This window comes from Oculina patagonica, chromosome 8 (assembly GCF_052425735.1).
Source record: "Oculina patagonica isolate OP01 chromosome 8, crgOcupat, whole genome shotgun sequence".
Lineage (NCBI taxonomy): Eukaryota > Metazoa > Cnidaria > Anthozoa > Scleractinia > Oculinidae > Oculina > Oculina patagonica.
The window spans coordinates 13,457,222-13,483,148 of NC_135765.1; the positions used below are offsets into that span (position 1 = coordinate 13,457,222).

At 37.6% G+C, this 25,927-nt stretch overlaps 1 pseudogene across 1 annotated transcript; it reads right to left on the reverse strand.

Annotated features, from left to right (window-relative positions):
• Positions 1-7,368: 7,368 nt before the first annotated feature.
• Positions 7,369-9,994, reverse strand: LOC144664159 (uncharacterized; annotated as a pseudogene). The gene is made up of 4 exons (XR_013572757.1): positions 9,824-9,994; positions 9,661-9,722; positions 8,708-8,935; positions 7,369-8,428 (listed from the first exon to the last, which is right to left on the reverse strand). The product of XR_013572757.1 is annotated as an uncharacterized LOC144664159 (transcript).
• Positions 9,995-25,927: the final 15,933 nt, after the last annotated feature.

A 25,927-nucleotide genomic window follows, 5' to 3' on the forward strand; every position in this document is an offset into this window, starting at 1 on the left:
ATTTTGAACTTCTTAATTTTTTTTTTGGGGGGGGGGGGGGGCGAATATTATGTCGACTCTTCTGGAACGCATGGGCTCTCACGTTGCGCCTTCAGAGGACAACGACGCAGTAACATAATTTTTATAACCTCTCGGAGGACAGGTATCATATCTTGTGTAATTTACAAAAATACTTTGATTTTTCCCGTTAATTTGTTAGTGGGAACTATCATTCTCAACTTCGTTTGCATGATCTCCCAAGCATTCATAAATATTTTCAATTACTCGCGTGGTAAGATGAATGTCGTCACAGAAGATCTTGCAGTAAAGAATAAAAAAAACACATTCGGCATCGAGAACTCGTGATAATAATGAATCGTAAATTACATTTGTACTTTAGTCAACTCTGCTCATTTTAGTGTTATACAGATTGAAAAATTTAAGTCTCTTACCAATCCTTTTTGCTTTCTCCTACATCAGAAAATTATTCAGTTGAATGCCCAGAAGCCACCTAAATTATGGATGAAGTTATTCCTAAAAGACCATCTAGTCTTGAACAGGTTCTGGAGCAGTGTGCCGAAAAATCTTCTTCTACTTTTGAATACAAGATTCGTTCCTACTCGGATAAGCGTCCAGTACAGTGCAGCGAAATCGCCTTGCCTAAAGATGATTTTGGCACTGTCCTATTAATAAAGCAACCCATACAATGCACAGAAATTCCCTCGCCTAAGGAAGATTTCACATCGCTTAATGGACGATCTTCATTCATGTATTTGCGCAAGCTCCAGTTCAGTGCACAGAAATTTCTTCGCCTGAAGATTTACAATCGATTAGTGGACGATCTCTTCATTCCGAAATGCTTCCAGTTCAGTGCACAGAAATGTTCTCGCCTAAGAAAGATTTCGTATTGCTCAGTGGCCGACCCTTGTTTTCGGAAAAGCTCCCAGTACAGTGTACAGAATCACTCAGTGGACGATCTTCTCATTCGGATAAGCTTCCAATACAGTGCACGGAAATTTCCTCGACTGAAGATTTCATCTCGCTCAGTGGGCGTCCCTTGTTTTCGGACAAGCTTCCAATAAAGTGCACAGAAATACCTTCACCAAAAGATTTACAATCGCTCAGTGGGCGATCTTCTCATCTAGATAAGCTTCCAATACAGTGTTCAGAAATGTCCTCGCCAAAAGATTTACAACCGTTCAGTGGAAGATCTTCTCATCTGGATAAGCTTCCAATACAGTGTACAGAAATGTCCTCGCCTAAAGATTTACAATCGCTCAGTGGAAAATCTTCTCATCTGGATAAGCATCCAATACAGTGTACAGAAATATCCTCGCCTAAAGATTTACAATCGCTCAGTGGAAGATCTTCTCATTTGGATAAGCTTCCAATACAGTGTACAGAAATGTCCTCGCCTAAAGATTTACAATCGCTCAGTAGACAATCTTCTCATCTGGATAAGCATCCAATACAGTGTACAGAAATGTTCTCGCCTGAAGAGAATTTCAAATCGTTCATGATCAGTGGACGAGCTTCGTGTTTGGACATATCCAAAGAGAAATTTCCTTGACTAAAGACGATTTCATATCGCTTTAGAACATGTTTTAGAGTGGCGACCTTCGCGAGTTTGAACAAGTTTCCAACGCAGAGCACAGAAATGTTTTCGCCTAATGAAGATTTATGTTGCTTAATGGACGGTCGTCGTATTTGGACAAGTTTAAAGTACAATGTACAGAAATTTTCAATTATTCAAGTGCATGAACGAGGAAAAATTTGCTTGCAAAAACTGAAATGTCTCAGGTTGTTAGTTTTCATGTATTTAGGTTTATTTGTCAAGAAATACTGACAATGAAAAACCCAGACAGTTGTAACTTTTTAAACATATTGGAATCACAGCAAAGATGGTTAAAAGAGTGATGATCAAGCAGGAAAAGTATGGGGAAGTTAACTTCCAAAGCCAAGACACCACTCAAGCTCACAACGTGCACGGTGAAGTCACCTTGACCTGCCAACATTGGCCGAGAAACGAGTATTGCTGGCTCAATTTTTAAAACAGATTTTGCTAGTCATATCTGCAGGACGCATCGAAACCATAGCTAAGTGTAATGACCACATTGAACATTGTATTGTATTGTAAGTCACCGGGAGCAGCGAAGTCACCATTCCATAGGTCCTCTTGAAAGCAAGGGTAAAGGCATTCATTTCTCTTTTGTGTAAATTCAGCGCATAAGTCCCTTTGACACTCCGCGTACGGGCCACAGGCTCTGATCATTAACTCTCCAAACGTTCCGTTGATCATTCTTATTTTGAGATAAAATTTCATAGATGTGTTTATTCCTCCAGTGCCTTTTACTATAACTTGGTCTTCTTCGCATTGAGCAGTTGAATATGCTTCCCAATCTTTAGGAGCACAGTGATTACACTGAAGAGAATGACCTGTTTCCAACAACAAATTCAGACATTTAGATGTATACAGCGATGTAGAATTGCCTTTTCGGACTGATTTGGAAAGTAATTTCAGTGTTGATACATTCATTTGCAACTTTCAAGTGGTGTTAATTTTGTGGGGTTAAAATAGCTGACATTACTTCAGTTCATTGTTGAGGTAAATTCCCCTCACGAATGGTGCTTTGACGAAAAAAGCAGAAACATAAACAAACCACGTGCAAAATGTTAATTCGAATGTTAATGTCCTATTTTCTTTTCAAAAAATTCTCTCAAGTGTAGTATATACCCATATACTTGTTTGCTTAACTGTGGCAAACAAGGTAAAGGGAAAGGTGAAAACAGCGCTCACTGCAAAAAAAAAAAAAAAAAAAAAAAAAAAAAAACATATAAATTCTTTTCCTCAGGCAAGTGACAATGTTGACTACATGAAGTTTTAGTTTTGTCGATTAAGTGGGTCGGCATATAATTGCGGACAAAACAGGAAAATCATGACCTCATAAGCAACAGCCTCGTTCCCAACTCTCAAAGGATAGATAGAAGAAAGAAATCTTCTACTTTAATAGGCATCTTACTTATTATTCTTAACTCAGTCCCAACAGTCTTGTAAAACCTTCTGTGGATTACCTGCGATCAGACGAATTTTTCGGTGCTTTCTATTTACCCCTTGTCTCGTTTATGTGTTTCTAGACTTTTTATGATGATTTATATCGATTGGCATTGCTTCTAAATGGCAAGTCAAAGTTATGTTTGATCTTTCTCGGTATTAGCGTGTTGCAGTCGTTCGGTTATTTAGGGAGCAGTGCGAAAAATAAGATTAGCTCTAAGAACGGCGAGTGGAAAGAGATTTCGCATTCTCCCACATACTCCTCCCCTTATTTTTTTTCGCATCTCGCTTATTTTGCGCATGTCGTGATTATGCGAAGCCGTGGTCATCATTTTAGCTCCGTTATGACCACAAATGTCGGGTGATCAAAACCTCCGTGATAGAGCCCCTTAGGAACCTTTTACTGCTCTATTCTATACGCAGTGCTCTCCAAACTTTGCGAGTAAAATTTCTACAAAAGCAACCCGGGGCAGGTCACGTGTTGAGGAGTATTTGCTGTTTTCGGAGCTCGAAATTTTGATAAAGGAGGGCCTTTTTAATGTTTCTTTCGGTACATTATAGATATCGGTGAGTTATTCTGTGACAAATAATTTCCGAAAAAAAAAGTGAAATGTTTATCATGTTTACCTTGGGTCCTAATGACGCCATTTCATCAATATCCTTTTCCGTCTTACTTATATATATATATAACGGTTGTCCCAGTGTCACGTCTTAAAAAAGGGATACCCCTCTCACCTATGTAGACCATGGTTGTCCCATTGTCACGGGAGGGATACCCCTCTGGCTTATATGGTTTAATTTTCCCGCGCCACACTCAGATTTGTTCTTATTTTTTACGTCATCGAGGAAAGTGGGGAAAACCCTCTCCCACCCTTAACAGCATTGAGATCTATATCGGTAGGAGAGTGGTGGTAGGAGACGGGTGGCGAGAGGAAACGGTCGCGTGGTGACGCAATGTATCAAGGTTATGTCACGACCTAACTCGGTCACGCACAAGAATACGAATCACTCAAAAACAATATACTTTTTTAATCGAATTTACAGTGCGGGAGGGGTGGTGTTGTAGTGGTTAGTTTATTGGTAATAGTTCTATTTATCCGATTAGCATCCCCCGCCTGATGAAAAATTATTTCCTTGTTTTTAAGAGGGAGAAGAGGAAACAAAATTTTCACATGCGTTTCGAAGCTACATATAAAACTTTCACGCCTCAATTAATAGAGCAATTACGAGCGGTCATCTCAATTTTTCACCTTACGTATTTTGGACCCCCAAAATGAATTTCCTCAAACTTGCTCAGAATAAAGGTCCTGATGAGTGATTCACATAAATATAATTTTGAGCTCCATCCGATTTATATTTTAGCAACAGTGGATGAATTTCGGTTTGGGGGGGTCTCAGAAGGGTTTCACTGGCAATTTTTCGACACTTTTTAAACAACTCGTCGCGAAAAGAAAACCTAGTGAGACCCAATATTCAGTCATTATTCGGTAGAAGGGAATTTTCGCTATTTACTACTGGGTTGGTTTTGGATTTTGAAAAAATTTGAATTTTTTACAATGTTTTTTTTTCCCCCATTTGAAGCTAAGTTCGAAGGTTCGAAAATATGGCAAAGTTTGAACGAAAATACCGCCAATGATACATGATTTGACTTCACAAACTTACACTCCAGCAAAAGAGCAATGTCTCAGCTTCAAATATATGTAATAAAATTTTGGGGCAGTTAAAAGTACGAATTGTGAGAAGTAAAAATTCAAACAGTACTTTTGTAAACAAACGCCGCCTTCGCGAAATAACTCAACCAACGGACAAATTAACGCAGAGAGAAAAATTAATACAGTCCACCTACCTCCCAGATTATTAATGAGTGTAGGTAGCTAAACACTTCAAGTTCCATTCTCGGCAGTACAGAAGCAGATTTTCGAGGAATTAGTACGGAATTTTCACTTTCAGCTCCGAGTCAGACATGAAGCCTTTGGAAATATCACTGCGAAAATTGAATTGTCGGCTGTCGAATACAAGTAAATCGCCGTTTGTTAGAAATTAAAAACCTAATTGTTAACTGAAAGGTCAAGAATGCAATCAATATTCACCAAACACTTACCTTCAAAGCAGGGTTAACGACAAGAATCTGTAGAATTCGTTGAAGAGTTCGAAAGAGTTTGTTTACGTTCCGCCATAACTAGATTGCGTTACTCAAACACGCAAGGCATGCCGGTTTATGAAAGCGATTTTTTGGGGGGTCTGGTGGGGGGGGGGGGGGGGCGGTGGTGGCAGGGTTTGCCTGTTTAATTTAATATATATTATCCGATCCAGATATGTATATAAATATTTTTATACAAATTTTTATTTAGGACTGTGTCTCAAAGACAACTACTACTAGACTTTTTTGAGACTCTTCGACGGCAGAGGAAGAATGACACTAGACCCACAATGCATTGCGATTGAAAGTATATTATCGAAAATTTCGTGACGTCATCATTACGCTCAGAGAGTCGATCCAGTAACATCAAAATGGCGTCCTTTGTGGAGGTGCTTGGCGAATGCGCGACTGTATTTCAAAATACGCCGCTTTTGTATGTGTACTGCATTTGTAAAGAAGATTTCCCTGTCTGTCCACTTGGTTTGCCTTGTGTTGAGCTTGTTTGCCGTCAAGTGCACGTTAGTTTCGTTGATAAAATGACAGAAAGAAGGATTTCAATGGTTCCTTTAAACAATGGCCGCGTTCAAATGGAAGACGTTTTCAACAACGCACGCAGCTTTGCCTTAATTTCTCTGCGAACAAGTTGCAACTTGAAGGTAAGTTGAAAGTATAGTTAAGAAATATAGCTGTCGCTTCGGTGGAAATGGTACCGAAATCTACTTTATTTTGTTTTGCATTTCGATGTGCAATTTTCGATGTAGCGAAGGTAATTCATGCCGAAGATTCTAAAGCTCATCTCTTTGTATTCATTTTTATCCAGTTCACAGATCCAAGAGAGCAAGACAGCCCAAACTACGAATGTGCACTTATTTGGGATTTTGATGTCGTCCCAGCTTCAGCAACAGCAGTGATTCGACCACGAGAAATTTCAAATGACGAAGAACGTTACGACACTTTGCCGCCTGTAGACCTTAAAACACGAGGCCACTGCAATTGTTTTGTTTATGATCGTCAGCGTTGCATAGTCGACTTTGCTCAGCCTCGACAAGAAGCAGATGCAGTGATTCCCCTGCTCGAAGAGCTGTTGGTTGGCGAAGACTCTGAAGAAAGCGATGACAACGATGATGAATACTCTCAACAAGATGAAGAGGAAACAGATGAGCACGAACAAACCGAACCACAACAAACGGTGGAATATTTTCCCATTGTTGGCTCTAATTGGGAAATGCGATATCAAGAAGGTCTAAAAAAGTGCTATAATATGCAAGTCAAAAAGCAGAAGGTGCAATTGAGAGTGGAACATGAACCTGACAACATTTCAGACTGCAATGCCCTCAAATTTGAGGTACTTTCAGATGGTCAGTCGTACATCTTAGGATACTGTGGCAAAAAGAAGATTCCAAAATTAAAAAGAGCCCTTTATCATCATCAAGTAGTGTCTTTGGAACTGTGTAATTTGCGCAGAATTTATTATCCTGTGATATCTGACTTCAGATTTACTGCTGGAATTAATATAGTGAAAATGGGTACATGGGAAAGAGATGATTATAACAACAGATACAATTCTTCCATTGCCATGTAAGAAAAGATTATGACAATGAGTATTAAGTAAATGGCCATGCAGGAATAATCTATTGTCAGTGGCCATCTGATTTCCCATAATTTTTCAAACAAAGTTTTCAAGTTCATTTTTAGCCCTGAGAGTGGAGGGATTCTTCCCAGTTATAGTGTTAGGGTTCCAAAAAATAAACTGGGTATTTTTTTTTTAACTTTTCCTGGAATAGTTAACTATTATTACCCAAAGTGGAGGTAAATAGTGGTGGATATTTTCCTTGCCACTAATAATAATTGGGGGGAACTAGTAAATATTGACAGAGACACAAACTACCAAGGTTGATATTCACAGTTTGAGGGCAAAACCTTGTACACTAGACATCACTGTTGTTTTTGTAGAGATGAATAACAAAAGCTACATAATTAGTGTATGCCAAATGTGAGTAGCCAATCGGAGCCAGTGTACGGGGCAACATACTTGTGTTAGTTTATAAAACATATCCCAGAGTGGTGTTTTTAAAAGAAAAATTTTTTTATGACATTGCATAGTTCACTTTTTCAAGCTCATGTTGTTGTCACTGGACATACATGCATGGTCTTTGCTATTGTTAAGTATTTGTGAATAAAAGCCTCAAGTTTGAAATATGTAAAATGGTGTTTATTGGACTAATACATTCGATGGCAAAGGTTCTTTCAATTGCTATCACATCTGAACTGTAACACTGGTGTTTCAGAGTCTTACAGTTTAATACTATTATTTGCCTTATTTATTTCATTCAATCAATACTATTTTTTATGACTTCCCATGATCCACACTTAAATTCCATGAATTTCCAGGCCAGGAAAATGAAATGTTCTTATTTCTTGACTTTCATGGTTTTCCATGACCCATACCCCTAAATAATGAAGGTCATGAGAATCTAACTAAAGAATGATCACAAAAGACCAAATTGTTCTGCTCCAAAACAAATTCTCCCAACTATAGGAAAATGTAAGAAGTGAAAATGTAACAAGATTTTGGATGTTAAGCGTAAGCTCTTATGGAATGGCAATCACAACAGAAAGGGGACTAAACTATAGAGATTGTGGGGTTTATTACCCGGAGCCTCGTTGCGATGTCTGTCGATTAAGACTGAATTTTAAAATATCGAAATTGGGCTATTGAAATAATAATTATGTAATATTGGCTAGTTTTACTAAAGTGGTTTCCTCGTCGGGTGAATCACAACTAGCAAGTCAAATACAAATGTGTCTGCATGAAACAACGAAATGGAAAGCCAACTTATTTGCTAATGGCACTGTCATATTACACCAGGCTATAAATGTTTGTTAACAATTGCACGTTTAGACAATGCCACCATGCACATTAGCCATATCTTCTATTAATGTTCATGTTATAATAATATTAAGAAGCCCGGTCGATAGGGTCTGGAAGCTGGGCTACTGGTCGATGATTCTGCTGGCGGATGCTGGGCTGGTTGCGTGGTGGTAGAAAAGCACGACCATAACAGGGGAGTGAGGAATCTTCTCTTCGATTGATGCACAGACGATGGAGGCGCAGCGGATGACAGGCGGGATCCTGGTCATCTGGTACATCAGGCCCAACATCAAATGACTCATAATATTCATCATCAGCTTGATACCTCTCATTAAGAGTCCAGTAGTAAAATGGCAGGTCTGTCGACATACGCTTGCTGAACTCTCTAAAAGGGGATATAAAGGAAATTATTGTAAAGATGAAACATGGCTTGCCTTGCATAAATAAAGTATTTTTTTCTAATGCCCCATTTGTCACATTGGCTATTAACCATCATCAGGTCCTTATTCCCATGTGAGGGGAACTGGGCAGAAAATCAGACATGTATCTTTATACTCTACCCTGTCTAGTTTTACAATAGTGGCAACAATTAACAATTACATGCACTGGACATTAAGTCTATAGTAGGCTGAAAAAAAAGTTTAAGGTATCTGTGCATACTGACCTGACAACTTGTTTCCAGCCAGCTTATAACTGTTTAAGTGTAAATATAGCCCCAAGCATCCTGTGAAGGAAGGCAATGATTGCCTCAACGTCGTCCGTGGTTCCGGCTCTTGGATGTTCTTCGTAACCAATTTCTTCATTCTGTCGTCTGCGGAATTCCATACTTTCAATGTTGGTTGTCACTGCAATAACGGTTTCACGAGAAAACCCACAGATATCCTTCACTGGCCTTTAAAAGATAAAATGGGATATACAGCTACTTAGGGACAGACCATTATTTTTAGACTGTGGTGAATTGTTTGCAGACAATTGCCATGAAAGCTTTTGTTTTCCCATCCCCACAAACTCCACCAAGGCTCTCTCTTCCTCAAATGTCCATTTATGCTGCTTAACAGGTGACTTTTTTATAGGTGACTTGAGAGGGGATTTTCTAATACTGCGACACAAGACTTGAAATTTTATGTAAATGAAAAAATTAAAAGTTGCATACCAAGCAAAATAAAGGGGCTCAAGACATTTGACATGAACATATTGATAGGAAAGCATATATGTCTGAATTTATCAAAACCAGGTCAAGGACATTCGCACCGTTTTAAGCGCAAATCGCTGTAAACGCGTTTTTTTTCTCGCCAGAAACTATCTCCAAACTCCATGATATAAAAACTAAAGGGAATGTCAGTCTTTTTTTCTCTTCTCCTCTCTCTTCTCTACCTTTCAGCGCTGTATTTCTTTTTTTTTTCCCCTTTCTTGTAGCGTTTTGAGCCAATTCGCGCAGTAACGTACTTGTTCAAGAATACTGACGTCACTTTTCTTTGACCCGGTTTTGATAAATTCAGACATATATATATTTACACTTAACTTACTGAGATTTGAATATATACAATAAAACCTCTCAGTTGTTTTTAGCATGAAAAACATCAAATACTGAACATCAACCAAACAAAAAGAACACACAACTGATGTTGGGCTGGTTGTACCACCCACAGAAATATATAAATTTGCCACAGAGAAATCCACTACAACAAATACAATAAAAACCATTAATAAACATACAAATACTAGACATCAACGTAACAAGAAGGGACACACAAAATTAATGTGGTAACAACAAAGTTACCTTATAACTTGGGCTGGTTTCACTGCCCACAGAAGTATTTAAATTTGCCCCAGAGAAATCTAGCGGTTTTCTGACACGGCTTCTACCCTCTCTTGATCGCTTTTCCACTTGTTTATGCGGGGTTGAGCCGGTAACAACGTGACAACGTTTAGAGGAAGATGGCTCCTCCATTATAGTCTGTGAAACAAAATTCAAAAACACCTTCAATGAGATAAAATACCCATCCCAAACATAAAGCTGAGACGTATGCGATCCAAAATTTCTTAGAAAATAAACAGATTGAACAAATAAAACGATATCCTTGATAAAAACCGCGTTTACCCCTACTTTCTAAACGGCCCAGCATAAAATCTGCATAAATCCTAAATCGCTGTCAAATGTGAGAAATCACATAAATTTGTGAAATTTTGGTCAACTTCAAGCTAAGAAAAATCATGAAAAACCTGGGTCCTTTTGGGTCCTTTTGGACTTAAACAATTCTTTGGCCTTTTAGCTATTCGCTAGTATCGATATTCGGAAAAAGCTCACTTCTTTATCTTCAAATATAGAGAAATTCATGAGCAAACAACGAGTCATCGATCACATGCGAATCGAAGGTCATTTACAACAGCCAAAATAAGCGTGTTTAACTGACGGAATGGCTTAAAAAACGCATGGAAAACTTCAAGTAAACAACAAACTGCAAGAAAATATAGTTTCCTTACCTTCTACGTCGACATAAAGCAAAAAATATCCAGGAGAACATCCACAAATTCACGAAGAAAACCCGCCATCTCGAGAACTCGTGCTGGGAATAAACGGTGCAATGCATTGTGGGTCTAGTGTCATTCTTCCTCTGCTTCGACGGTATAGTTTACAGCATGTACCCATCACCAAAGCGTTATTGACGTCTGTTCTTACTTTTTTGTTTTTGACAGTTTCTGTATCAAAGGCTAATGTCTCGTCAAATTAAATTTTATTTTTTATTGCCTTTGCTTTGTCTTTATGCTGTTACCAAATTACCTTGTAAATACTATAGACCAATCACGGTTATTAACACCCGTTATGATCGTGTCATTGCGTTACGTAACGACGCAAATTTTAAAACCTATGGCCGGTGGCCGGTGTAATAAGGATCCTGAAGGGGGATTTAAATCACACTTCCCAGCCCAAATGTTACTTTAATTATTTTCTTAACCCTTCCTAAATTTTTCCAATTCCCAGTGCCAGTTCAGTTTTTTGCTTTTTATTTCCTGTCCCAGCTTAGCCAGCTCCCAGTGACCAAAGCCACATTAATTTTTCCCAGTCAAAATATCTGCCCAAATTACAGTACCATGTTTATCCCCTGAGGCCCCTCAAAGAGTCCACACTAGGAGTAACAATCGAGGGAGGCTATTGTTCTTTTGGGTACTCAACTGTAGTTGGGATGATCCTTTATTATATTATCTTTTGAAGGTTTAGAGACTTATAGATTTATAATGTTGCGGTTTATAATCCCGCGACGTTTTACGGGGGACCAGAAACGACTTTTACAGCAATGGTGAAAGAGAACGCCTTCCCCTTACTTACCCCCTTTACACCCATTTAAACAAAGCCAATGTAAGCCAATACGTAATGTAAATGTAAATCAATACTTGCAGGTCTATTAGGTAGGAACGTAATTGAGAATAATTAGTTCCGCATTTCTTGGCGACACTTCTGAGTGGTATATTTGAAAAAAAAAAAAAAACTACGCCTATCGTGAAACGGTTATCAAGGAGGCCAGGTTATGGCAACCTGTGGATAATCGTCGTTTGTTGGTGGCCCTTGTGGGCGAAGTCCTGTACATCATGAAAATGTGGAGTGTGTTCTCAGACCCGTAACCAGGATTTTGCATGGGGAGGTGCGTATGAGCGCCTCCGGCGCGAAATGTTGGGTTGTTGAGCGCTGCAGGCGCGATAACGTAGGGGGGTTGTGGGTATCCTCCCCCAGGAAATTTTGAAAAATAGATTATCTGAGACAGCATTTCGTGCGTTTGAAGACAGTTGGTTAGAAAAAAAAGGCACGTAAAAGTGAAAGTAACAGCGACTATAATTCTGGTTCATTTTTAAATTCAAATTTTTTGGAAAGAGAACCTTGAAAACGTAATTTATAATTTATTTAGCTAAAAATACGGCAGTACATAGAAGGAAGACAGGAGAAAGATAGCTTTCTTTATTTCAGTATCAAATGGTAATTACATAAATCAGCCTGAGGGTCGGTTTGTTCACTTTGTTGATCTTTTAGCACTATAGCAAGCTCCAACCTTCTTGGGTGTTTCCGAGCCCAACAAGTACCCCTTCTCCTCACTTTTTGGTAGCGCCTGGGAATACCAATGGCACTTCTTCGAACGGTTCGACTATGAAGGACATTAAGTAGAATGTATCGTAACTTAAAATCATGCCCTCCCTCCCTCTTTCGTCTTTCAAGGAAAAAAAACGCCTGATCGCAGGTTAAATGTATCGTTGAAAGTAACCTAGAATCACACAGTTTGGTCCAAAATATACCACACGAATCTACAAATGGTGGACCTTCCACCCAAAGGACCATACTGAATGTAAATAGTCGAAGTACAGAAATTCAGTTTCCCTTTATTTATTTATTGTAATTTTTTTTACAGTGAGCGGACTTCCAAGGCTCGTGGGTTGGGGGGGGGGGGTGGGCGGACGCACTCATCTCACCCCCCTCCCTACGGGCCTGAGCTCTGGTTTGAAGATGTGAAAGGGACGTTAAGGTACATCTGAAGTCACTGGATGTTAGAGATTCAACCTTAAAAACCGAGGCACAATTGCTGTTAGCAAGAGCAGGTAAACACAAACAATCGTGGAAATTGAAAAAAGAAAACTGTTCAGTTTGCTTATTGCTCGAGTTAACAATTGCAACTATGTTTGTGAAACTATGCGCGACTGTATATTTATAATCCTTCTGGAAAGTAGACTGTATGCAATGATATTTTTTTTATATTCTAGAAAACGCTTCGAAATTCGCAGCGTTTGGGGTAACTTGCAACGTTTCTGATTGGGTTAATTTATTGTACAAGTACAAACATGAAGCCTGTTATTGAATATTTTAAAATTTCAAAGAGCGTTTTAAAAATAAAATTCGTACTTGCTTGAAAGACATGAAACTCGATCCAGGGCTAAATTGTCCAAGTGCTACCGTGCTAGACAACCTTGAAAGTACACGACTTACATTTCGCAGGAAAAAAATGTTTATCGTGTGTGTATCAGTAACATGTCATTATTTTTTTTTATTTTTTTCCGGCAAACAATTCAAAACGTAGCTATCCTTCAACAAAAAAGAAACTTGTTATGACATGGGAGGTTTCCATATTGACGTTTTCATTTAATTTTGTGAAATAAAAGTGGGGCAAAATGCATCATGGATGAGAATTTAGATACGTGAGTAGATTTTGAAATATTTAACTTTTTTTCTAAGATATAAGCGAAAGAAAATGGATCTCACTAGAAAAAGCGTTCTATTATACTAAAAAAGTCATGTGTGGTTTTTTAGGAATTTTTGTATCCACCGAAGACAAAATTGGGGCACACCCTGTTGATTAACTGGGGTTTTAACATTTTTTTCCAATAAAAAAAATGGAGTCCTTAATGCTTAGTATCTATCTTCTATGCCTCTCTTTTGTCTAAGTAACGAAATCGACCTTACCTCCAGGCCGCCATGCAATCCTCCGACCTTGCTACCCTGAGTCCCGACCCGGGATTCGTTTACCGCTGACATAAACCGGCATGCCTTGCGTGTTTGAGTAACGCAATCTAGTTATGGCGGAACGTAAACATACTCTTTCGAACTCTTCAACGAATTCTACAGATTCTTGTCGTTAACCCTGCTTTGAAGGTAAGTGTTTGGTAAATATTGATTGCATTCTTGACCTTTCAGTTAACAATTAGGTTTTTAATTTCTAACAAACGGCGATTTACTTGTATTCGACAGCCGAGAATTTAATTTTCGCACTGATATTTCCAAAGGCTTCATGTCTGACTCGGAGCTGAAAGTGAAAATTCCGTACTAATTCCTCGAATATCTGCTTTTGTACTGCCGAGAATGGAACTTGGAGTGTTTAGCTACCTACACTCATTGATAATCTGGGAGGTAAGTGGACTGTATTAATTTTTCTCTCTGCGTTAATTTTTTTCCGTTGGTTGAGTTATTTCGCGAAGGCGGCGTTTGTTTACAAAAGTACTGTTTGAATTTTTACTTCTCACAATTCGTACTTTTAACTGCCCCAAAATTTTATTGCATATATTTGAAGCGGAGACATTGCTCTTTCGCTGGAGTGTAAGTTTGTGAAGTCAAACCATGTATCATTGGCGGTATTTTCGTTCAAACTTTGCCATTTTTTCGAACCTTCGAACTTAGCTTCAAATGGGGAAAAGAAAAAAAATTGTAAAAAATTCAAATTTTTTCAAAATCCAAAACCAACCCAGTAGTAAATAGCGAAAATTCCCTTCTACCGAATAATGACTGAATATTGGGTCTCACTAGGTTTTCTTTTCGCGACGAGTTGTTTAAAAAGTGTCGAAAAATTGCCAGTGAAACCCTTCTGAGACCCCCCCAAACCGAAATTCGTCCACTGTTGCTAAAATATAAATCGGATGGAGCTCAAAATTATATTTATGTGAATCACTCATCAGGACCTTTATTCTGAGAAAGTTTGAGGAAATTCATTTTGGGGGTCCAAAATACGTAAGGTGAAAAATTGAGATGGCCGCTCTTAAAAATTTCAGAGAAGGAATAATAGAGCAATTGGTACTCTTGTAAATATTTTTAATGTCGTTTTTACCTTTGCTATCGCCGCACCCCACCCACCCCACCGTACCTGTTACTAGGTATTTTTAATATATACTGAAACAGTGAATAGCGCTTTTCGCGCGCGCTGATTGGCTACTCCTTTGCTATTCACCTCTAAACAACGCGCGCGAGAAAATTGTAATCTTTGAAGGGGAAAAACTAGTCAAAGATCATTCTTTCGGTATATATTATCTCACTGTTTTAGTATATACTAAAACAACTATTCACCTCATTGTCGGTGGCTAGTGGTGGATATCTACCACTAGCTAGCCACCTCCACTTCGGTGAAAAGTTGTTAAATATTCATCATCAGTCTGGACCGCCAGACAGCGTGACAGATACAACACGTAGTTGTTCGGTTCTCACTTAACTTTCCACGGCTGGATTAATAGAGTAATTTGGAATGGTTAGCGGGTGCTGTAAATAAGTTAAATTGCAAAAGGCCTTCGATTGTTTTGCGCTTCGAAGAAAATTGGATTCCTGAACTGGAGAAGATTTTGAAACCCTACTATATCCTTATACAGAATTCAACGTGAAGCTGCCGTCGAAATCGACGTTACTCGGGATGAATATCGATGACACTTTTTCATCAAAACGGGTTAGAGCGGAAAGGACTTTGAGGGTAAGAATAATTGCTGTTATCCTTTGAATAATATGTGCCAGGCTTCTTTTTTTCTAGCAGCGAGGTAAGCTCGGAAACCGAAGTTACAAAACGGTACAAAACATGGCTTTCTTCCCCTTATTTGATATTTCATTGTCAGTATAATAAATTATAAGATAAGGGCGTGCAAAAGTAATTAGTCTGGGAATAAATGCATCATACCATTATTTGACTTCGTTGTCATTCTCGTCAGGTAAAATGGGTTTGTGACTTTCTATAATTGTTTTGAGCTCGACCTCGACCACGTGGTGGATTAAAATCTTTCTCGGCGTGCAGTCTGTGCATGTTTATATTTTAAGATGTTAATGCACATTTAATTCGTTTCGTTGCTATGTAAGTGTAGCCAGGAAAAAGTGAGAGCGATCGAGCGAGCGACCTCAATGCAGCAAAACTGAAAAATGTTCACACCATTAAATCATATCCCGGCCTTTTGTATAGATATTTAAAACGCAAAAAATGCAGAATGGTCATTTATCAAATTGCTTTCGCTTTCTCTTCAAAACAACATCGAAGACATGATACAAAATCATGTTTTATTTAAATGGATAAAAAATTATAGAAAAATATAGTTTACAGAATATTGTTCACAAGGCTATACAAAACACTTTTTACTAAGTTAAAAATAAAAGCATCATCTATATCTCAGATAAGCACTTGTTCAAGTCAAACACATTATATTTATCCAATAGGTCTGGTTTTGCAGTGAGTGCGAATTTCGATGTCATTCACCAGAACATTGTACGGGATACTTTAATTCTGTAAGAAAAAACAATTCTTATAAGGGCACTCACAAATTACTAGCCTTGAATAACACCAATTTTTAAAGTTACCTGTTACACTGAGCCGTACAGAGAGAACACAATTCAGTCATTTGGGAGTGCAATTGAATGCGCGAAGTTTAAGATGGGAATCGACAGAAACTTCAAACATGAAAATTTTTATTGTGTTGATAAAAGAACACCCTATCCCGTAACAACTTGGTACATCAATCGTTTCTCTATTTAACTTTAAATATTTGAAGTCAAGGGAGTATAAGAAAGGACGTTGAATTTGCCAACCCTTTGCTCATTTTGTTTAATTCACTCTCGTTCAGCGGCCGCCATGTTTGATTTTTATGCGATCCCATGAAGGACACGAAACTAAGATTTTAGAAAACTTGCAAACCGAGTCATGACTTATCTGGTCGGTATCTCGAATGTAAAATATTAGGAAGACTAAAATTTAAAAATAAAATCGAAACAAATGCTCGAATAGAATGCATTTCTTAAACTGAAAATTAAAGTTCAGAGCTTAATTCTTGGCAGCACACACGTGTTCGAGAGAGCGAGTGGCCCAGTAAAAGACAATGTTTAGTGCAATAGAAAATCCACTCATAGAGCAGGTAGCTAACTCTGCTTTATTTATTTGATTTATTTGCAATTGTTTCCATTTCTCATGTTAGTATGATGTGTATGCACTAAATAACGAGAGGAAGAATCGATAATTGTGACAGATGGAGTCGATACTCAGTAATCATATGTCGTTCAATTTCAAAATAAAAACACACTATTTCGATTTCTTGCACTTTCTTGCTAATGGTGGGATAAGTTAAGGATTACCACTTATCAGCAGTATTTTTGCTGTACTATTTAATTTTGCATGCTTAACTGTAGTCGAACGAAGACCGTGCAAGACACATCAGATTTATATTTGCAGAAATTACCATGTAATAAAGCTAATACATATCTCGCAGCAATCCAGTTTTTGAAAACGCTACATTGAGGTCGATGGATAAAAAATGTGTAGGTTTTTTTTATTATTTTGGCAAAATACCCAACTTCACCCAGTAATAGGAGCAATACTTTCTTTTACAAGATGCCAGCATCATTCTGCTTCTAGCACATTTTTCTACATCTCTATACATTTCTTAAAGGTTAATTTGAAGTTCACGTAACTGCCTTTACAAGCAGCGCTAGCAACATGTAGTTATTATATGTCTTAAGTATATTCATCATGATTATGCAGTGATTTTTACAAGTGATTGGTGTTCAAAATTTTGTACTTGATTGTGCATTTCGTGACTTCAAACTTCGACAAAATATTGTCCAAGGTTTGACTGAAATCAAGAGTTATTTTTTGCTCTTACAATAAGGTGCCGTGGCAAGGGCTTATGATACAAACAAGTCAAAATATTGATCCTTGACAGTTATCGACTGTCTTTACCTCTGCTTGCATCATCATTTTCGGTTGGAATATGAATTACCCACGATAAGCAACTGTTGTCCTCAGAACATGTAACACCAAATTTCAGGTCTACATCTGAGAGAAAAATAAATGTAAATGCGTCGTTTAAATTACATCCTTAAATCACATTTCAGCCTTGATAAACATTTACTTGTACAAAAAAAAAATACTTACAATTTTAACTTAAAAGAAACTACAGCGAGTTAGTGAATTACCCCTAAATGAGCACCATTGATCATGAATGCTCGAGAACACTGAACAGACCGAGTGAGCAAGTCAGCACTTTCAACCAATGCCTAACTGTAAAGTGTGTTAAGTGTCACTAAAATATTCCAGGCAGCAGAAATATTTCACGTTTATTTAATAAATATTACAATATTTCAAGTTAAGGGAGCAAGGGGCGCTCAAAACCTAAGCGAGTAGATCTATACACTATTGTTTAATTCTTTTAGACCTAGAGGCCGCCATCTTCGATTTTAAAGAGCTTATGGTTGGCATTACATGTCAGAAATTGGATTCTTATTATTTTTTCGTATAATTATGTATTTCGATAAGATACAGTATAGTTGAGAATTGAATATTTCTCTGTATTTGCAAGTAAAAATAGCAATTTATAGCTGGGTAAAAGTGAACACTTGGAAGCTGTATAAATTTCTATACATGTCAGCAGTAGCATTTTGCGACTTTGGGACTGAACTCTTTAAACCATTGACAACACGTTAGTTATCAACAGTTAGGAGATAAAAAAGTGAACTTGCTATCACAAAGTAGCATAACCCGGCTTTTGATGGTTGCTGGTACAAAGAAATATCAATCAGTCAGAATTCAGTCAATTTGCCTTTACCTTGAAGGCTGTTATCGTCATTTTCTGTTGGAACAGGACACACTTGTTGCTGGAACCGGTGTGCTCTCGGATTTTGACGCAAGACCACCTCCCGGATCAGCCCCAAAATTGTTCTTAAACAGCAGCAAAGTGCCATCTTTGTGAGTTGGTACAAAATACTGTTTGTACGAGTTTAATGCTTGTATAGTCTTTTGGAAGGCGATATTAATCAAAGTTTGATTGCAAAACCCATACATGGGCGCTGGCCAAACATCCATCCAATGGAGGCCTGGATCGAGAGAAGACTGCAGGAACCCTATTGAGTCACACTCCATGCAATTACATGATTCATCAAATTTAAGACAGGATGACCGTAAACTCAGAAAAATGATCTCTTGTAGCACAGGTCCCATCAAATGCATAAGGTATTTCTATTGGAGGGCAGTACTGGGGGTTAATTTCAGCTTCAAGTTTGCAAGAAATTTTTATCAGCTTTGTTCCAAATGATTCTTTTTAGTGTCTCACTTTGCACGATTTTTTTCCCTCTAGTTTTGATGTGTAGTCATTTTTTGGGTAATTTCCAAGAGAGTTAATTTGCCAGTTCAATGACAATACAGTCAACTCCCACCTTGCAGACACCCTGCTATTACGGACACCCCGATACTCCCGGTATTACGGACTTTTTCTAGTGCGGACACCAAAATGTGGTCCCGAAGGTGTCCGTTATAGTGAGAGTTGACAAGTGTGTTATTCAATTCATCCCTCGATATCCTTTATACGTTTTAGAGGATTTGAGAGAATTAATTTAGATAAATAATACTTTACAGGATAGCAAGTACTCAAGACATTTTGGTAATGAATTTATTAATGAGCAAAGGGTCTTGCGCGACCTAAAGATTACGAAAACACTTGACTATTTGTTTTCGATTGCGAAATAACAAAATACTTTGTTGACACTTCAAATCAAATTTACGAATTGGGATCTTTTCTTACATGATCGAAAACTAGCCTGCGTTGCAGACGGACGTGTCACAAAATCCTCTATATAGCCCGTCTGCGCAACGGTGCCCAAAAGCATGTTGACTATACTGAGGTTAAGTTCGTCTGCAACGCGACGCAGGCTATCTAAAACAGGAGTACAGTGTCTTCGATTGTGTTGTCACTCAATACCTCTCTCGAGGAGCTTGCGTGACTTTTCGAACAACGACAACAGCAAGAGGGCTCTGTGTCATTTAAAAACAATAATCCTCTATGGCAAATAACGGATTTTCCTAGCTTGACTGATTCCCACAATTAAATGAATCGTTTTTCCCGACTGTGAGAAGCCTGAACGAAATACAGCAACCTCGGCTCCGCTTTTCAAGTTCAGAAAGTAGGTGCGGGTTGGCACGGGAAAGATGTATCACTGACATTTGACCGATGTGCTTTTTTTACTGCTCATATTGAGATCGAAAGCCCACCAACGAGGGATAACAAAGAGCCTTCCTTTGGGGTGGGGGCGCCGGCGGGGGGATGGCAAGGTAATATGAAAATTAACAAAGGGTTCCTTAATGGAAAAATAACATTTGTTTTGACTGGAATAATAAACTAATCGAAATGCCAGAGAAGAGTCACATGTATTAGAGCCATAATATGTCCTTTTTTTGCTCTCCCCTCCCCTTAATATGGCAATGGTTGTGGATCTTGAACTTCAGACTAGTGCCTCGTGGTCACAGCTGGAGCTTGCACGTCTAAAGTTCAATGTAGTATCATACTTCAAAATAAACGCGTTTTACTAATTATGACTTGTAGACTGGCTCATGAATGTGTGCTGTTAATGGCGACGTGTTCTTCTAGCTATACCTTATCTTTATGCTTGATTACTTTTGAGGAAAGGCCCAGCGGATTCATTAGAGGATGACGTGAGTGGCGTCTATTTTCAAATTTTATTTAAAGAAAAGACGAACGAGAAAATAACGCGAATTCAACCCCGTTATGTCCGACCACCTGACAACCAAACCGAACTCCGATTGAACTTAAGAAGATTTAACTTACTCATTCACAGCAATGTAAGGGAAGCAACTGCTAAAATATAACTGTCAGATTCAACAACAACAGCGGAAAAGAATTCGAGCTTAAGTAGAATTAGCGTTCATCTTATTCCTTGAATAATTAGTAGGCTTATTTTGGCAGCGGAGAGATTAATTCGCCAACGGTTTTCTTGAGTATTGGCTACACTTAAGCTTTTTAAAGTTCCAAAATAATTAAATTTAAAGCTTGAGCTTTAAATGATCTCGAGATCTTTAACCTTCTCTTGTAGCTTCTTGTCTTATGGTAGAACATAGCGAGGCTTCGATATTTGTTTCTTATACACTTTGTCAATAATTTTAGTTTTGATTACAGTTTCTGACTTCATCGTGTGTGAATACGTCCTTGTCAACATGACATGTTATTAAGAACATTGACATTGTATTACACGTTTAGTTCTGCAACCACGCTGAGAACAAAATCGGTTGAGCAATGTGAAAAATGTAACCGTAAAAGTTCGATCCAAACTAACCTCGTGTGGTTAAAAACCACCCCGTTTTAGGGGTGAGTCGGTTCTAAGAAACTGGCCCGAAAATGCTCACGTCTTATATGTTTCTATTTTCAGATTTTGGGAAGAATCGAAGCCGAAAGTCTTTCAAGAACTACAGGCATTTGCTCAAGAAGTTGTACTGCTTTTTTAAACTGCGGATTTAATGATTTCTGGCTTTGAAAAACCAAGGTTGGCTGTGTTAGGTAACAACTGTGTAACAACTTCAGTTCCAAAACCGATTTATTGTGGGAACTGTTTTTAATATTGAGTTATTACGTATTCAGAATACAAATGTGCCATACTTTCCTCCGACTGTGTTGTCGTTTATTTATTTTTTCGTCTTCAGTTGCCATTGTTTTGTGTAGATGCTGACGTGGCGAAAGCTATAAATACCACACCAGCGTGTGATCATGCACTTTTGGTTGCTTGCCATGTGCTATTTACTATTATATAATAACCTGAATTCTACGCGCATTTTGATTGGTTCTTACTTATGATCTATTAGAGTACAGACGCATAGATGACGTCATGCGGTGGTGTGACTCGCGCGCGTGATCAGAGTTCATAGTCCAAATCAGAGTTTTATTATATAAAACAAATAGATTCAATTTTGCCGTGGGTCTGTTCAGTTATAGATCACAGAAGACGTCAAAATGTGGTAAGAACAACAGTGACCCACTCGCCTAGCGGCTCGTGGGCCACTTTTTTTGTTCTTACCACATTTTGACGTCATCTGTGATCTATAACTGAACAGACGCACGGCAAAATGGAATCTATTTGTTAAACCTATGCTCGTCTTGCCCAATGCAAATAAGAAATTTCGCCACAAAACCGCCCCTTCCTTTATAACTGACGAGAAAAGAAATTAATTGCATATCTATTTAACTGATTGCTTTCGCTTCCGTTGTACGAAACGAAGTTAAATAAGCCATTTTTAAATTCGATTCAAGTCGTATTGAAGATGGGAAATAAATTGTTCCCCCAAAACCTTTTTACTCTACAAAAGAAGCTTTCGTTTGATATTTTAGCTTTACTTCGAAGTCAGACTCTTAAGTAGCAGCTTGTATTTAAGATATGCCTGTACATCTCGTTCACAATGTTAGACTGAGTTGACTCATTCTAATTCTTGCAAAAAAATATGTATTGTATAAACACAGACAGTTTTAGCTAATCAATATTGAGGAAACCAGCAAAATGAATCATATTTATTACAAAAAAGTTAATGATTAGTAAACGGACGTATGTAAAGGAATTTATCGTCGAAGCGATTGGCCATCGATAAACATTGTCGAAAAATAAACATGTAGTTGAAATCTCTAAATGTTTGCATATCGAAGATTAGTCTAGCCAGTCTCACTGAGTATATTCCAATGCTAGTTATCCGTATCCATTTATAAAAAACCCTGTAAATTAAGCCCAAACTCTTTTATTCCTCAAGTCAGCAGCACGCAGCACTCCCTGTGGAACTATCCCTGTTGGTACTGTGTAAGTTTTGTTGTCTTCTGTGCACTGTACAGGATATTTCAGTTCTGTGTGAAACAAAATAGACAAAACGGCGTTTGAAATACATCTGAAATACCATTAAGCATGAATTTATTAGCCACAGAGACCAAAAAAGGGTATTTTTTTTATAAAGGAGGCTGTTATATTTAATTACGTAGTAATTTCTCCTGAATGCATTCAATTTAATGCTCGAGAATAGAAAATCAACTGACTTGATTAGGGACGAGACACTCTCATAGTTCTTAGCTTAAACAGAAAATGCTCAATTTTTATCCGTGTTGATACTTAAACAACTCTTTCAGTTAATACATCGATTTTATAATCATCTTGTTTTATACTGTTTCTAATTAAAAGAGTAAGAGAGTCTCAGAGACTCTCTTGCTGCAATAGGAACAGGCCTTTTTTAAATTAGTTGGAACAGCCGCCATCTTTGATTTTAAACACTGTAAACAAGGAAGACGTTGAACACTGGGATTAAACTACATGTAAACCGCAGTATGACCATTTGATAGCTATTTTAAGAAAGGAAAATGTTCTCTAATGATATAACTTAAATTATTAAACTGTGTTCGGTATAAATGCATTTAATTTCCTGAAAGGAGGGCCGAAAAGCTCCGCCGAGCATTTGGCCGCCCTTCACGTGGCAGACAAGGATGCGAGTGGTAAATTCAAAGGTATATTGATAAGAAATCAAGAGGCATGTGCTTTCAGTTTCAGATATTTTAAAGCTGGAAATGATGGAAATTTCTTTTCATTCGTTTACTAGTAATTGACAAGAGCTACGAGCATTAAATAATTAGAGAGAGAATCGAATATAATTTTTGTCGACCGAGACTCGACTTCTACAGATAATCAATTGATTATACCATGAAGCCTGAAAGGATAAAATACTGGAGTAAACTTCAACACACAAAAGGGGGGCTAAAATAGCGTTTTACATTCAAGATATTTTCTTTTAATCGTACAGCAGATTATCGTAAAGTTGCGAGTACCGAAATTAAGTTAGCCTTGTTTCAGCAAGCCAGATTCTGAAAACAAATTAACAATTCATCGAGACCACGAGTAAAAGGTATTTTCACTCTCTAAAACTTAGCAACATTGTTCAATCGTTACATAGGGAGAATGAAAGACCCTCACAACACTACCATTCTTTGTTAATGATGACTTTAAAATTTCTATCTCCTAGGAAAGTCAACAACAAATGAATTACAGATATTGAAAATTGCATTACAAAATGAATTCATTTGCTGCGCCATTTTGTTCCTTGCAGTTTTCAGTAAGTTTTTAAAGTTTGGTGATTCTTCTTTCGTTGATTATGGATATAACATTGCTTTAACTACAAAACAATAACACTCTTTTTCATTTGCTTTTAAAAGATTTTTCTTACTTGGCAATGGTAAGGAAAGATAGAAAATAACACTCAAGTAAACAATGTATATACAATGTATTGACTGGCAAACTAAGTTGCAGTCAAACGGAGAAACAATATTAACAAACCGAAATTCTGGCTGCTGCATTGAAAAGCTATGATCCAAACATTCACGCTATAAAACTTGATAACTATTTCTCTTGATTTACGCAAATATCTTGATTTTTAGAACGTGTCATTGCCTTCAAATCAGTTTGAATAAAAATAGGTTATAATCATTTGGCAAATATTACACAGCATGTGCTGGCTGGAAAATTCGGTTAGAGCTTTCATGAGCTTTCTCTTTCAAAAATGCCCGCATCATCCTACTATTTACCTGCATCAAGCACATTTTCCTACGTGGCTCTCATGCTCATTTGAAGTTCAGTCAAAATTGTTTTGCTAGTTGTAATACCATCATGTCGTTGTTATTTATTCACTGTGAAAGTCAACTCCCGTGAGCGATTCTATACGTGATGGCGATACGTGCATGTTCAAAATATTTCCTAAATTACCATCTATTTACTCTTATGTTGCGCCAGAGCTGCAACATGTATGTACAGCGTTTTATTTACAGAGGTGTTGCCTCTGTTTCAAAACATCCTTAAAGATGCATAGATTGTACAAGATTATGCATTCCGTGAATTTGGTTCTTGGACAAATCCAAGATTTCATCGAGTTTCAGGGTCACAAAACATTACTGAGTAAATGATTGTTCTTATGATTTGTAATGCAGTTACCTTCTGTGCTTGTCATATCGTCGTTTTCGGTCGGAATACGACGTACATGCGGATGGAACAGGTTTACACTCGATGAAGAAATCTCATCCACTCGAGAATTGCCTTCTACGAATTCTGAGCATTGAATACCCAGGTCTAGATCTAAAAATAAAAATAAAAAGGCGTTTAGTTTACCTCCTTGAAAGACTAGGCATAAAGGCCTTTAAGAGAGTTTATGTATAAGAAATAATTTATGATAAGTTTGAAAGTACAGCCATTGAATGCTTGAAGACAAGAGACAGAGGAATCGAGTCACCTGAAATACTGCTGGTAGTGAGCTTTATTTAGTGATGCAAAAATATTCCAGGCAGTTGATATAGCGTGTATAAATTTAATAAAGGAAAAGAATGTTTTAAATTTGATAGTGTAAAGTACAATCAAAGGCCCATTGGTTTGGATTTATACGTCACTTTAGCTTTTCATGTAGCTCCATCAGTCACCATCTTGGATTTTAAACAATAAAAGTTTCAACAACTTTCACAAAATGTAAACTGAAGCATTAGCTGTTTTATTCGTATTAGTGCAAGAAAATAACTTGTAACATAACTGCAATTGGGAGTTGAAAGTTTGGTCCTAGATTTAGCCTCTTAGTATGTATACTGCCTCTCGAGATCAAAATTCAATACATTAGTAATTTAATTGAAACGAACGAATATTGAAATGTCATTTAAAAATTAAATCCGGACTTAGATGGGTTATTTTCGCTAACTGAGATCTAAATCAGTAACATCAACAATGGGGAATGCCATTTAATGTTTATTTCAACGAGGATTTAAGAATTTTCTACCTCCATAAGTTGAACATAACAGTTATGGTAACCGTTCGTTACTGAGTATATGAGCCCATTCTTGCTCTCCTTTTTGGTCCCTTTTTTGGTTAAATATGGCTTTTATTGTACGTATTTTATCTCTTGCCGTAAATTTTTCTACACTCTTACTTAACAAATAAGTATAGTTATGTTTAGTCGGTTCCTTTCATATGCTAAATAATCAGAGCTTTGCATATTGCGGCGTATTGCCTCAATTGGTCATGGCGCGGAAAACGAACTTGTATGTTATGTCATATTTTCAAATATTCTAGCCAATGATCCTGAATGAACCTCTAAGTTGAATATATTATTCAAATGCTAAAAACATTGTAGCATTTTGTTTAACACTGCGGTGTTTGTTGAAAGGAAACACTTATATAATTATTTGCACAGCTTCAATCAGTGTGTGTCCATTAGCTTGCACAGTCACTGTATAGGTAAATAACGATTTTCAAAATGCTCATATTATTGAGAACCGTGTGCGACTTATCTTAAAGAAGCTCTACACTGCCTGTTTTTCAAGATCGGATGCACTT